The sequence below is a fragment of the Chrysemys picta genome, chromosome 6 (assembly GCF_011386835.1).
Source record: "Chrysemys picta bellii isolate R12L10 chromosome 6, ASM1138683v2, whole genome shotgun sequence".
In the NCBI taxonomy this organism is placed as follows: Eukaryota; Metazoa; Chordata; order Testudines; family Emydidae; genus Chrysemys; species Chrysemys picta.
In genome coordinates, this window is record NC_088796.1 from 53,039,239 (window position 1) to 53,051,901 (window position 12,663).

The window sequence follows — 12,663 nt, forward strand, 5'->3', positions numbered from 1 at the left end:
GGGGAATAGAGGTACAGTTGCCTTAAACCATGACAGCTCCAATTCAGCAAACATTTGAGCAGTCCGTTCAAAGTCAATGGGACATTCATTGCATGAATAAAGTTAGGCACTTTCTTATGTACCTTGCTGAACCAGGGCCTAATAAGGTTGATGATTTCTTGAAACAGCAAGTTAGTAAAAAATATCTATTATGTTGACACCATTAGCTCAGGATTAAACAAAGACTGAATGGCTAGCCAAACTACAAAAGCAGTTTCTCCTCCCTTGGTGTTCACACCTCAATTGCTAGAAGAGGGCCTCATCCTCCCTGATTGAACTAACCTCATTATCTCTAGACTGATTCTTGCCTGCATATTTATACTTGCCTCTGGAAATTTCCACCACAGGTGTCTGACGAAGTGGGTAATCACCCACAAAAGCTTATGCTCCAATACGTCTGTTAGTCTATAAGGTGCCACAGGACTCTTCATCGCTTTTTACAGATCTAGAATAACACGGCTACCCATCTGATATTTTGATAATTGTACATAATAGATAAAGCACTGCATATTCACTATCCACTTGTGGTTTAAACCGAAGGGTAGAAATGTCACTCTACCCCAGTCCTAATTAAATGTTTATTCACATTTTCCATTGAGAAATTTTGACATTTTAAAATACATTTGTTTCATTGTATACCATTAAAAGGCTTTTTTTTACCCCTCCTCTCAAAAAATGCACTGTAGAGATTACATAAGTAACATCCCTGGAAACTATAGGCCCTTTTAAGCCTGTTGTCCACCAGGAATCTGGAGTTTTTATTATAGATGCTTTCTAAGCATCTTGACACGTCAGCTTCTATATAAGAGCTGATGCTAGTGGCTTTCCTCTCCAAACATGTCTACCTTGGCTTCTACATGGGGGGATGCGTGTTTCTATTTTGTGGTAGAGAAGCAGAGTATTTTACATGGCTTAGTTGTAGCTTTACAGTGTAATTTATGTTGTATTACATTGTTTAGTTTTGTGACTTTTGGGTGGGGGAGGGGGAGAATTTGATGCTTCCCACTGTTACCTTGCTCACAAAACTAGAATCCTGCAATAGTCCCAGTGAAACAGATTCACTTTCTTCCCCCACTTCAACCCCCCATTTTCTTTATGCTTGCAGAAGTTGGGGGAACCATAGGAGCCTTCAGTAAATTCCCATGGGAATTTACAAGTGTTAAATTAGCCACTTGAGTTAGCTCATATTTTTCTATGAATGCATTGGAAATATGGAGAACTGCATTAAAAGAAGCATCCCAGGTCTAGCTTTGAAGCTCAGATCTGGATCTGAACTTTGTGGCTGTCATGCTGTATGATTGAAACATGACCATTTATACAACTAATATTGCCACTATTAGACAATTGCAACAAATCTTGTACAAAGTACATCATGTAAGATGTCAACAGAAAGTTTATGATTTGCTGAGTAGGATTATCCTGTTTATATGCATACATCATCACTGTATCTGAAGTTATGAATATTGTCTATATAGATATATATTTCAAATGTTTGTTCCTGGGGTAACACCCACAAGATAATTTACATCTAGTTTAGTCAGCACATTGTGACTGAACCATTTCAGTTAATGTCCCAGTAAATAACACTTAACTTTCACAACGGGGGCCAGAGTAGAAGCTTGCTTCTGCTCGGTGAGCCATCCTGTAGATGCTTTAGCCAGAATATGGGTAATAGCTGCTCCTCTGAGTCATCAAAGCAGGTAAGGGCCTGTGACTTGCTCGTGTGACCCTGGACTCCATCTTGTGCCTGTATTTTTCCACAATACGTGCTGGGGGCTTTGTTTGGGACAGTAAAATTCCATCCCCAGGGGAAAGGGTATAGAAGACCCTAGAAACATTTCCATTTTTTCTTCATTTCCTGCTTAATTTCTCTGGACTGGATTTCTAAGAAGGAAGCTCTAACTAAAGACTGATGATGTCCAAGCTGTTTTGCAAAGGTTTCTCTGGGAATTACCCAACTAGCCGTTTATTCCATCACTGCTACAAACCTGATATAAAAACTTTGCAATGATTGCATGTACATGATCTATTAACCATTTTAACTCTCAATTTCTTTTCTCTTAAAACTAAACCTTTTGATTTTAGTTATTAAAGGATTGGCGACAGTGTGAGTATTGGATAAGATCTGAGTTATATATTGACCTGGCTGTGGGGCTGATCTTTTGAGATCAGAAGAATTCTTTGTTTGATGAAATTGGTTTTCAATAACCACTCATCATAAAGTCTAGTATCTGGGTGATGAAATGAGTGCTGGAATGCCTAAGGAGACTGTCTTTTTGACTTTTTGTTAACCAGTGTGGGGAGACAAGTTTATTTTTGTTATTGGCATGGTATATCTAATGGTAGAATAACCACCAGTTTGATGTGAGTCTGCCCTATTTCTCAGCAATTTGTGAGCTGTGACCAGGCCCATCCCTAGCGGGGTGCGGGGCCCGGGACATAGGTGCAGAGTTTCTAATCTGCTGGGGGGTGCTCCCCCTGGTTCTGCCCCACCCCACCCTGCCTCTTCCTGCCCCTCCTCTTCCCTGCCAAGTTCCACCCCCTCCCCGAGTGCCCTGTGCCCTCACTCCTTTCCCCTCCTCACCTTCTGATGCCATGGGCAAAACATCTGATCTGCGATAGGCGCTGAGAGGGAAGGGGAGGCGCTGCTTGGCAGGGTCAGGCACTGGGGGTAGGAGGTGGTTCTGGTAGGGGGGCTCCTTCTCACGCTCCCCCTCCTGCCGCTCGCCTCCCCGTTTGCCTCCTCGCCCGCCTCACCTCCCTGCCTCCTGCAGGGCCCCCAAAAGTGAAGTGCCTGGGGCGGTCACCCCAATTTGCCATACCCTAGGGATGACTCTGGCTGTGACCCACTAAGGCACAGTGACAGTGGCTCCCAATCATCTCCATCTGCAAAGAAAAAAAAAAACGAAAACATACAAGGACTACAACATTTAAACAAGGCACAGCCCCTGGTTCATATGAAAATTTGTAATCATGCAAAATATTGTGATAATTGTTTAACATATATTGCATTTTGCTTCTTCAACCAAAAAGAATGAAGCATTTTCTTATATTTTGGTTACAAATATACAAATTTTGGTTATATTTTGCCCTCTAGAGAGCAAGATTTTGGAATTGAGTATTAGGGAAGAGATTTTTAAAGGCACTAATGACCGCTAAATACCTGCTAGAGAGGAAGAATGGTCTTTTGGGTAGGAGCGTTAGCTAGGGCCTCCAGCTACAGACTTCCTGTATGATCTCAGACAAGTCCCTTAAGATGGGATCCATGAAGGGACTTAGGTGTTGCAATGCAGAGCATTATGGCATTTAACTTTTAGGCACCTAGAAAAAAAAAATCACAGGAACACACTGTGATTCACAAAGCAAAGTTAAACACTTTGACTTCCTCTATAGTGACTGGGGAAAGATAGGTGCCTAAGAATGTGATCCACAAAAGCCATCACACTTGGTGAGGCATGTAAGCTAGCTAATGGGAGACACTAACCAGAGGGGAGCATGCTAAGAGATAGGCACTTACTTTCAGGCTGCAGGGAGGTGTGTATGGCAGTTAAGCAATCCACTAACAGGAACCCACTGTGTGCAGAAGGCAGCTTACGTTAGGGTTACCATACGTCCTCTTTTTCCCGGACATGTCCGGCTTTTCGGCAGTAAAACCCCCATCCGGGGGGAATTGCCAAAAAGCCAAACATGTCCGGGAAAATGGCGGCTCTGCTCCTCCCCGACTCTTCGGCTCTGTTTAAGAGCTGGGTTGCCTGAGAGCTACCGGCTTCGGGCAGCCCCCGTGCCTCCGGACCCTGCACCGCCGGAGCCCGGGAGGGGAAGTGCCTGGCTGGGGGCGCAGGGTCTGGAGGCACGGGGGCTGCCCGAAGCCGGTAGCGCTCGGGCAGCCCGGCTCTTAAACAGAGCTGAAGAGTCGGGGAGGAGCAGAGCCGCCGCGGCTGGAGGCTCTGCTCCTCTTCGGCTCTGTTTAAGAGCCGGGCTGCCCGAGCGCTACCGGCTTTGGGCAGCCCCCATGCCTCCGGACCCTGCGCCGCCAGAGCCCGGGAGGGGAAGTGCCCGGCTGGGGGCGCAGGGTCCGGAGGCATAGGGGCTGCCCAAAGCCCGAGCGCTACCGGCTTCACGGTTTGCCGGGCAGCCTCCAGACCCTGCGCCCCGGCTGGTCGCTTCCCCTCCTGGGCTCCAGCTGCGCTGGGGAAGCGCCGGCTGGGGGCGCAGGGTCTGGGGGCTGCCCGGCAAACCCTGAAGCCGGTAGCGCTGGGGCAGCCCTTTCCCCCTGGCTGGGAGTGGGAGGGGGCGGAGTTAGGGTGGGGAAGGGGCGGAGTTGGGGGTGGGGCTAGGGGTGGGGAAATGGGCGGGGCCAGGGCCCGTGGAGGGTCCTCTTTTTTTATTTATGAGATATGGTAACCCTAGCTTATGTGCATAAATCACTTTTGGAGGGAAATGAGTAAGGCCCTGCCTTGCTCCATGCCCAATGGATGAAGGAGGAACCCACCTTTAATTCAGTGGTTATAACACTTGCTGGGGATGAGGGAGAAAAAGGGAATTGAACCTGGAACTGTGGCAGAAGGGGAGAAAATTAGTAGGAGACTCCTTTTCCTCCCCCGCTGCCAGAGAAGAAGGGAATCACTAACCTGGAAGACATAAGGAGAGCACCTCTTCCTCTGGATAGCTTTTGAACAGGACCCAATCCCATCGGTGGCTGCTGAGCATGCCTAACCGATCAGGGCCAACTGTCTGTCACACAGAGGGCAATGGAACGAACATTTTTGGGCATTTCGCTCCGCGATCGCATCCCCAGTGAAATAATTAGGCAGCAGTCTGGAGTCCGAGATGTTGTTGTTGAGGTGGGATGATTTCTTAACAAGGAGATATGGACAAACCTGGCGAAGGATGGCCAGAGCGAGAGAAGATTGGAAGATGTGTTGTGATTGGCTCAGTCTTAACTGATGAAGGACCAACAGTCTATGCAGGAAATTATGATCAACCACATGTAAGATGTACACGTTATTCATGGCTGGATAAGGGCAGTGGAGATACTTTGGGCTTACTACTGATGAGGAGTTAATCTTGCTGAGCGCAAGCTGCCAGTCACTTAAGCAAGAAATGACTAGACCTTTGCGCCAGCAACTCTCTTTGGACATTAACAACCTCAATTATTGCTTTGTGTCAAACCTCTCTTTCTGAGGAAGGTTATTTAGAAAAGGGTTTTGTCACTGCTCCACCTACACTTTGAATTCAAAAAAAGAACAGGAGTACTTGTGGCACCTTAGAGACTAACAAATTTATTAAAGCATAAGCTTTCGTGGACTACAGCCCACTTCTTCGGATGCATCCGAAGAAGTGGGCTGTAGTCCACGAAAGCTTATGCGCTAATAAATTTGTGACTAACTAAATATCTACGTGACTAACTAAATATCTAAAGACTAACACGGCTGCTACTCTGAAACCTTTGAATTCAAAGATTTCCTCGATTGCTATCAGTCTGGTTTCACTCCTGGCTATGGAAGAGAGACTGCCTTGATATTTATGGGTGATAACCTCCTTCTAGTGATGATCAGAGATGAAGTGTCTGTGCTGATTTTTATTGGATCTGTTTACAGCTTTTGATACTACTGAGATATTGACTTGCCCACAGGATCTAGCATAGAATGGATGTTGAATGGGTTCACTGCTTCCTCTCAGTGAGGTCCAGAAGAAACCAGTAGCCAACTGCTTGTCCTCCCCTGAGCATTCTCATGTGGGGTCTCCTAGAACTTCATATCTTGTTCAATGCAGATGAAAAAAAATCAGTAGGGAGGTTGTAAGAATGTTGAGCTGCTATGAACATATAACTCCAGAACACTCAGTAAATGTGCAGTGGAGAGTGTTGGTGATTATTTTTAAAGCACTGCATAGCTTAGGTCTCAGTTACCTGAGACTTAACACTCCGATGTGACAATTAAAGATACATCCACACTAGCACTTTTGTTGGTCAAACTTTTGTTGGTCAGAGGTGTGAAAACACACCCTTGACCAACATAAGTTTCATCGACAAAAGCACCTGTGTGGACAGCGCTACGTCAGCAGGAGACGCTCTCCCACAGCTACTGCCTCTCATTGGGGTGGTTTAATTATGCTGATGGGAGAGAGCTCTCCCGTCAGCATAGAGCAGCTACGTGGGAGACCTTGCAGCAGTGCAGCTGCAGCGGTACAGTTCCTCAGGTTGTAATTCATACTTTTTGCCCTTTCAACAGTGTATTCAACTCCAGAGCACATTAAATATATTTATTCAGTTTCACTGTAGTCTACATTTTGATTTTTTCATTTCTTATTTAACAGTTAGAAGAATGACAACATTTATTATTTAATCCCCTAAGAAGCATTCTGATACAAAAGCAATAGGTGTGCTATAAATTAAAGTTCAAATTAGCAGCACCAGAGATTGAAGTGCTTTGTTTAAGCAAAGAACAACAATACAACTCTACCCCGATATAACGTGACCCGATATAACACGAATTCAGATATAATGCAGTAAAGCAGCGCTCCAGGGGGCGGGGCTGCACACTCCGGCGGATCAAAGCAAGTTCGATATAATGCGATTTCACCTATAATGCAGTAAGCTTTTTTGGCTCCCGAGGACAGCGCTATATCGGGGTAGAGGTGTACAAGCAGTAGCAGTGCAAACTTCATCCTACCACCCTAGTACCCACCCTTTTTCGGAAGGAATTAGTGAGTTCAGGTGCCATGGATGTCTAATACTTGGACTTTCAGTAGAAACTTCAGAGGGTGCCAATTTGTGATATTGATTTAATTGGATATGGACAATTGTTCATAAGAAACTGAAGTGAGATCAGCTCATTTATAAAGGCCTTCAGCCAGTATTGCCCTGGCTCTGATTTGAACCACTAACTGTGGAGAATGAAATGTATTAGTACCCCCTGAGCTATCTAATCCTCTTTGGCTATAATGTTTGAAAACTCAGATATTTCTGAGAAAAATTCTCCCCTCATCACACTAGTTCAGATTGTAAACAATTTCTATAAACTATCTGTGGGATAAAGGTGCAAGTAGTACTGAGTTTACATCCTTTTTATTTTTAATGGAGGAACACTAGACTGGAGACAAATCTCTCAGAAAAGGACTGATATACAAGGAAAAAAATAATTCAGTGTGATCTTAAATGGCTTTTAAAATCCCAGACACAAGCCTTTATCTTTAATCAGAAATATATTGCCCTAGGACTGGGTCTCTAAAGCACAGTCTGGAAACTGCAATCTATGCTCCCACTCAAGCTAATGGAAGTTTTGCTGTTCAGGAAGAGGATCAGACCTTATGTAAAAAACAAAGATTCTAAGATAAGTAATAAAACAAATAATAATAATAATTATTATTAATAAAAAGACTTTGTAGGCTCATGCTAGAAAAAAACTGATGTTTATATTAGTTGTTTGGCTTTAATTTTCTTAATGACGTAGAATCAGGGGAAGGGAGGCTTTTATTATTTTAATTAAAAATATGTTATTCTCATTTCCTTATTCACAAAGTCTTTGCTGAATAACAGCAAAGTTGCATTTTGTCTCATGTCATTTAACTTAATAATCAGGAATAGTCTGTACTGTATATTTTCTGACATTAAATAGCCTGTCAACAAGATCATATATGTTCTTCATTAAACCAACCTTACTTATTAAATTAAATTCTTATAATGACTAACATTATTTAAAACAATTTTTAACATTTTGTCTTTACTGGTATTTATAACTTTTTTGGTTACTTGGCTGTTTCCTTAATATTGTGTTAGATCCAACGTCCATTGAAGTCAATGGAAAAATTTCCCATTGACTTCAGTAGGCTTTGTATCAGATTTTCTGTACCAATTGTTTATCTTGTAAATTTTAGGATAGTTCATGAATATTGTTAGAAAACGCACATACTTTGCAAACAAGTACATTGAATCTTCAAATCTTGACTGTATCTATCAGAATATAGGAATTATAATAGAACCCTTCCAGTTGTCTGCCTGGTGCTTGATGTTTGAATGGAGGATTGAAAGCAATCTTGCAGTGACATCCAAGTAAGCAGTCCCTATGACCACTGCAGGATCAGTGCTTCAGTGTGATATTTGGCTTCAATACAGGAAGCTTCATAAAACCACTGATAACAGACTGAAATGGAAGACCAATACTATAAGAGAAAATTCCTTCCTGACCCTAGCTAGAAATCCATTTGTGACCTGTTCTATGAAGATTTAAAGCTCTTGTAATATTATCCTAACTTTTGCATGACTGTAGATATTCTTGAGTCTAATCTTTTAGTACTCTAAACATACCAGAATAAAGTTAGTTTAAATTATTTACTAATTAATATTTAGGAGATTACTGTCCTCCAGGCATTTGTGCCACTTAAGAAATCTCTCAAGGGAATGGAATTAGTCTAAAATAATCCTAGGCAAAACTACTGGGTTCTTCATGCACGAAGAAGAAAAACAAATAATGATCAATATACTACTTTGAAAATTGTGAAACAAAGGATTTCTCTTTCCCAGAGGCAATATTCTTCTTTATCCCTTGAACCTCAGAATTTCTCATTATTTGTGAAAATAATGACACCCAGTCTTGTGAGATCCCTTTATAACTCTTCACAGTCAGCTTTGGACTTAATTTGAGTAATTTTGCATCATTTGCAAATTTTGCCACCTCACTGTTTAATGCTTTTTCCAGACCATTTATTAATATGTTTAATTACATTAGTACCAGTACAGTTCCTTAGGGAACTACTATTTAAATTTCTCCATTGTGAAAACTGACTATTTATTCCCACCTTTCCTATCTTTTAATCAGTTCCTGATCAATGAAAGGATTTTCCCTCTTAATCAAATGAGGCAGTCATAGGATAAAAAGCCTTTGGTGAGGAGTCTTGTCAAAGGCTTTCTGAAACTCCAAGTACACTATTTCTACTGGATCACCCTTGTCCAGATGCGTGTTAGCACTCTCTAATGGATTGCTGAGGCATGATTTCCCTTTATAAAAGCCATACCAATTCTTCCAACTTATTGTGTTTCTGATAATTTTGTTGTTTACTAGAGTTTCAACCAATTTGCCTGGTAATGAAGTTAGACTTACCAGGCTGTAATTGCCAGGATCACCTCTGGAGCTATTTAAAAAAAAATTAAAATATTTAAAAAAAATTGGTGTTACATTAGCTACCCGCCAGTCATCTGATACTGAGGCTGATTTAAATGATAGGTTACATAGCACAGTTAAGTAGTTCTGCAATTTCATAGCTCAGTTCCTTCAGCTCTTGGATGAATGGCATTTTGTCCTGGTCACATATTACTGTTGAATTTATCAATTTGTTCCAAACCTCCTGCTCTCTGGTATCAGTGTTTTCCCCTCAGGAGCCTCTCACTCCCTGCACTTTCCTGAGCTTCCTCTTCTACTTGCATCTCATTATAGGGAAATTACCTGATCTCTCCCAGGTGTCTCAGTAATCAGGCTTGGCTGGCCCAAGGCCTCCAGCCCTTGAGGGTAAAGCCACTCTGTTACAGGCCTCACTAAATCTCATTTTAATCTCACTGAAATCTTTGGATTAGGACCCTACAACTCTCCAATTTAGCATTGCATAAGTGTGCCAAATTTCATACTGGGAGATGGGTGAGGGGGGCAGCCAGTATTTAAAAATAACCTTTAAGAATGGGAAAGTAACAAATACTGAAAGACTTTTTAACAAGTCAGTATATAATTATTGAAATGCTGTGGCTTTTCTAATTAAACAATTAAAGGTATTGAAGAAAAAAAATCTTATGATTCCCTTTTCTGGGCTTATCCTCCAGGTCTGAATTTTTTATTATTCCTAAATGGGATGAATGACTCCAGGACATTTCATATGAATGACCTTAGTTATCTCTTTTAGAACATCAGATCTGAATTTTGTATTTGTAGTGATTTTACTTATTAGCAAATACAGTTTCTCTGATAAACTTACCAACTATCACATTCACTTTAAAGCACTTCTATAAATTTTTCTTTTTGTTGATTTCTTTGCTGAATCAGAATCAATTTGCCTTTAGGATTTCTGCTGACTTTTTTTTTCCTCCAAGCCATAACTAGATGACAAATAACTTCTTTTAAGTTAATGGAGGGCTGCCTGTAAATTAAGAATTAAGTTCCTAATAGATGTGCTTTAGGCATGATCATTGCACCCTCCGAAATTCTACATCTATTCTCAACTCATATACATAGACATCATAATGATAATTTTCTTTTATAGTAATTGCAAAGGAAAGCAGAAAATATTTCTCCATCCATCACACAGGATAACTATATACCTAGCAGATTCCATAAATAGGTCACACCTTGTTAAGGCCTCAATTCTACAAAAATAAGTGCTGGTGCAGACTCCTATATCCATGTTGAGTCCCACTGAAGTCTCTTTGCCCAGTATCTCAGCCTTTCCACTGCCACCTCATTTGATCCTCCTTTGCTTGCTTCCCCCCTCCACCCCTCTATTCCTAGTCTCCCATACTGTTGCAGTCTCAATCCTCTCCACTAGTCAACCACCTGTCCCAGTCTCCCTCCCACTTCAGGCTCTTTAGCCCAATCTACTTCTTCTGTTGTGATCCCGCCCATCAAGGTCGTGCTTTTGTTCCCTCAGCATTAGTCAGCCTCCACACTGTCTGGGCTCTATCAGGTAGCACTGAAAGCACAGGAGAGAGATTCTCCCTGTTCTCAGTTCTGGTGCCTGGCACCACACCAGCCAGGGGCAGCAATGGCAGGGAAAGTCCTGCTCAGCCTCTGCATCCCTGGACTGGAGCATGCTCAGTGCAGGTGGAATCCTCAACAAATTTAGCTGCCAAACTCCAAAAGTCTCTGAGGAGTGGGGCTCAGCATCTGAGCTGCAGCCCCTGCCCCCACAAGCAGCTTTGCAGGCTGGAGGCAGGAAAGGCATGTCAGGAAAGGGTACAATCCAGACTAATGAATAGCTGTGTCACCCCTGCCCTCTAATTTAGGATGACTTTAACAATATTTTGCTGCAGTAGCCTCCAGTCTGGAGTGCTCACAAACAGCCTCCCAGCTATGTCTGTATGTGTGCTGCAGCCAGCTAGCCAGGCCTTGTCTTTTGCTTGCAGGGTGACTTCAACAAACTTCCAATCTTAGATTTCCCCCCAGAAATATATGTTCTTTACTGCCCAGCCCTCTTCTGGACAATGCAAGTTTTATATAAAAGTCTGTTATTTCCTTTAACAGAAATAAAATGCACACAACTTGTCACCTCAAATGGAGTTTCCCAGATACTTCAGTTTAAACAAACTGGATTAGATAAAACAAGTTTATTAACTACAAAGAGAGAGATTTTGAGGGAAAGTAATGAGGCATAAAAGTCAGAAATTTTTACAAGAAAACAAAGTTAAAATGCTACTGGTGCCTAACAGAATGATCAGATTCAAGCAAAATTTCTCACCGAAAGGTTTCAGCAGTCTTACTGACCAAACCCTCTAGCTCGGCATCCCTTCCCCCTAATCCAATGAAGGCTTCCTTTGTTACTTCAGGTGTAGAGAATGACATTAGGGTGTGTGTGTGTGTGTGTGTGTGTGTGTGTGTGCACTCGGTTGTTTGCCTCTCTTTTTTATAGTTTCAGTCCCCCTTCTGAAAAGCATTTCCAGTTGGGTACCAGGAGACAAAAGGTCTGTGTGGAAGGATGTTTCCTGCTACTTTTTTTTTCTCAGCAGTTTGACCTTCCATAGTTTCCTCTTTCTGCTTGAGGACTGTTGACTGCTTAAATGCAAACTAAGCAGATCACACATTTCTTTGTTTAGGACAGACCTGTTTGCCAACATCTGCTTGGGTAGGGCTGTAGTTTGGAACATGTGTTAATAACATCATACAGGGAATAACTTCACATATAATGTCACACATATTTTATGAGGACAATAATGAGCACCAAAGTATGAGTTTTCAAATGATACCTCACAAGGCATACTTTGTACAAAGATTATTATGGTAGTGTGTAGGGTATAGACACAGGGAGACATTCTGTCACACCCAGCTCTTTCTTCTCTGGCTGCTTCCTCACAAGCTTGCCTTCCTCTTATTAGCAACTGCCGGAGAGATAATAGCAACTTTTTGCTGGTGACTGAGGGGTTCCTAATAAATGGAATCTACTGTAATAAGGTATTTTTTTCTCCATCATACACTTGTCTCCTCATCTTGTTGAGGAAAGCATATTCTGTCTGAATTTGTGAACTGTTACTATTCCACTGATTTTGAGGCCATGGGAACTTCCATTCTTCTGATATTTTTCAGTATTCAAGCCTGCAAGTTTTAAATCAGTCATAAAGTGTTTGACAAGGGCATTCAAATCCTGGGTACTGTGCTAAGTGAGAGAATGACTGGTATCAAGGGTACTATTTTTTTTAATAACTGTTCAATGCTTTCAACCATGAATAATTACCATATTTCAGACACACAACTTTATGTGTCAGTTTTCAGATGTTATCCAAATAATTGGGGTCTTAATCAATATCCTTAAAAGCTTCTGAATTGTAAAGAAAAAATGGATTTAAATTTATTTGATTTGTAACTTGCTGTCATCTAGTGTTAGCTTCAGCATAATAAAACACATATGGATGTGTCTACTTAATTGCTT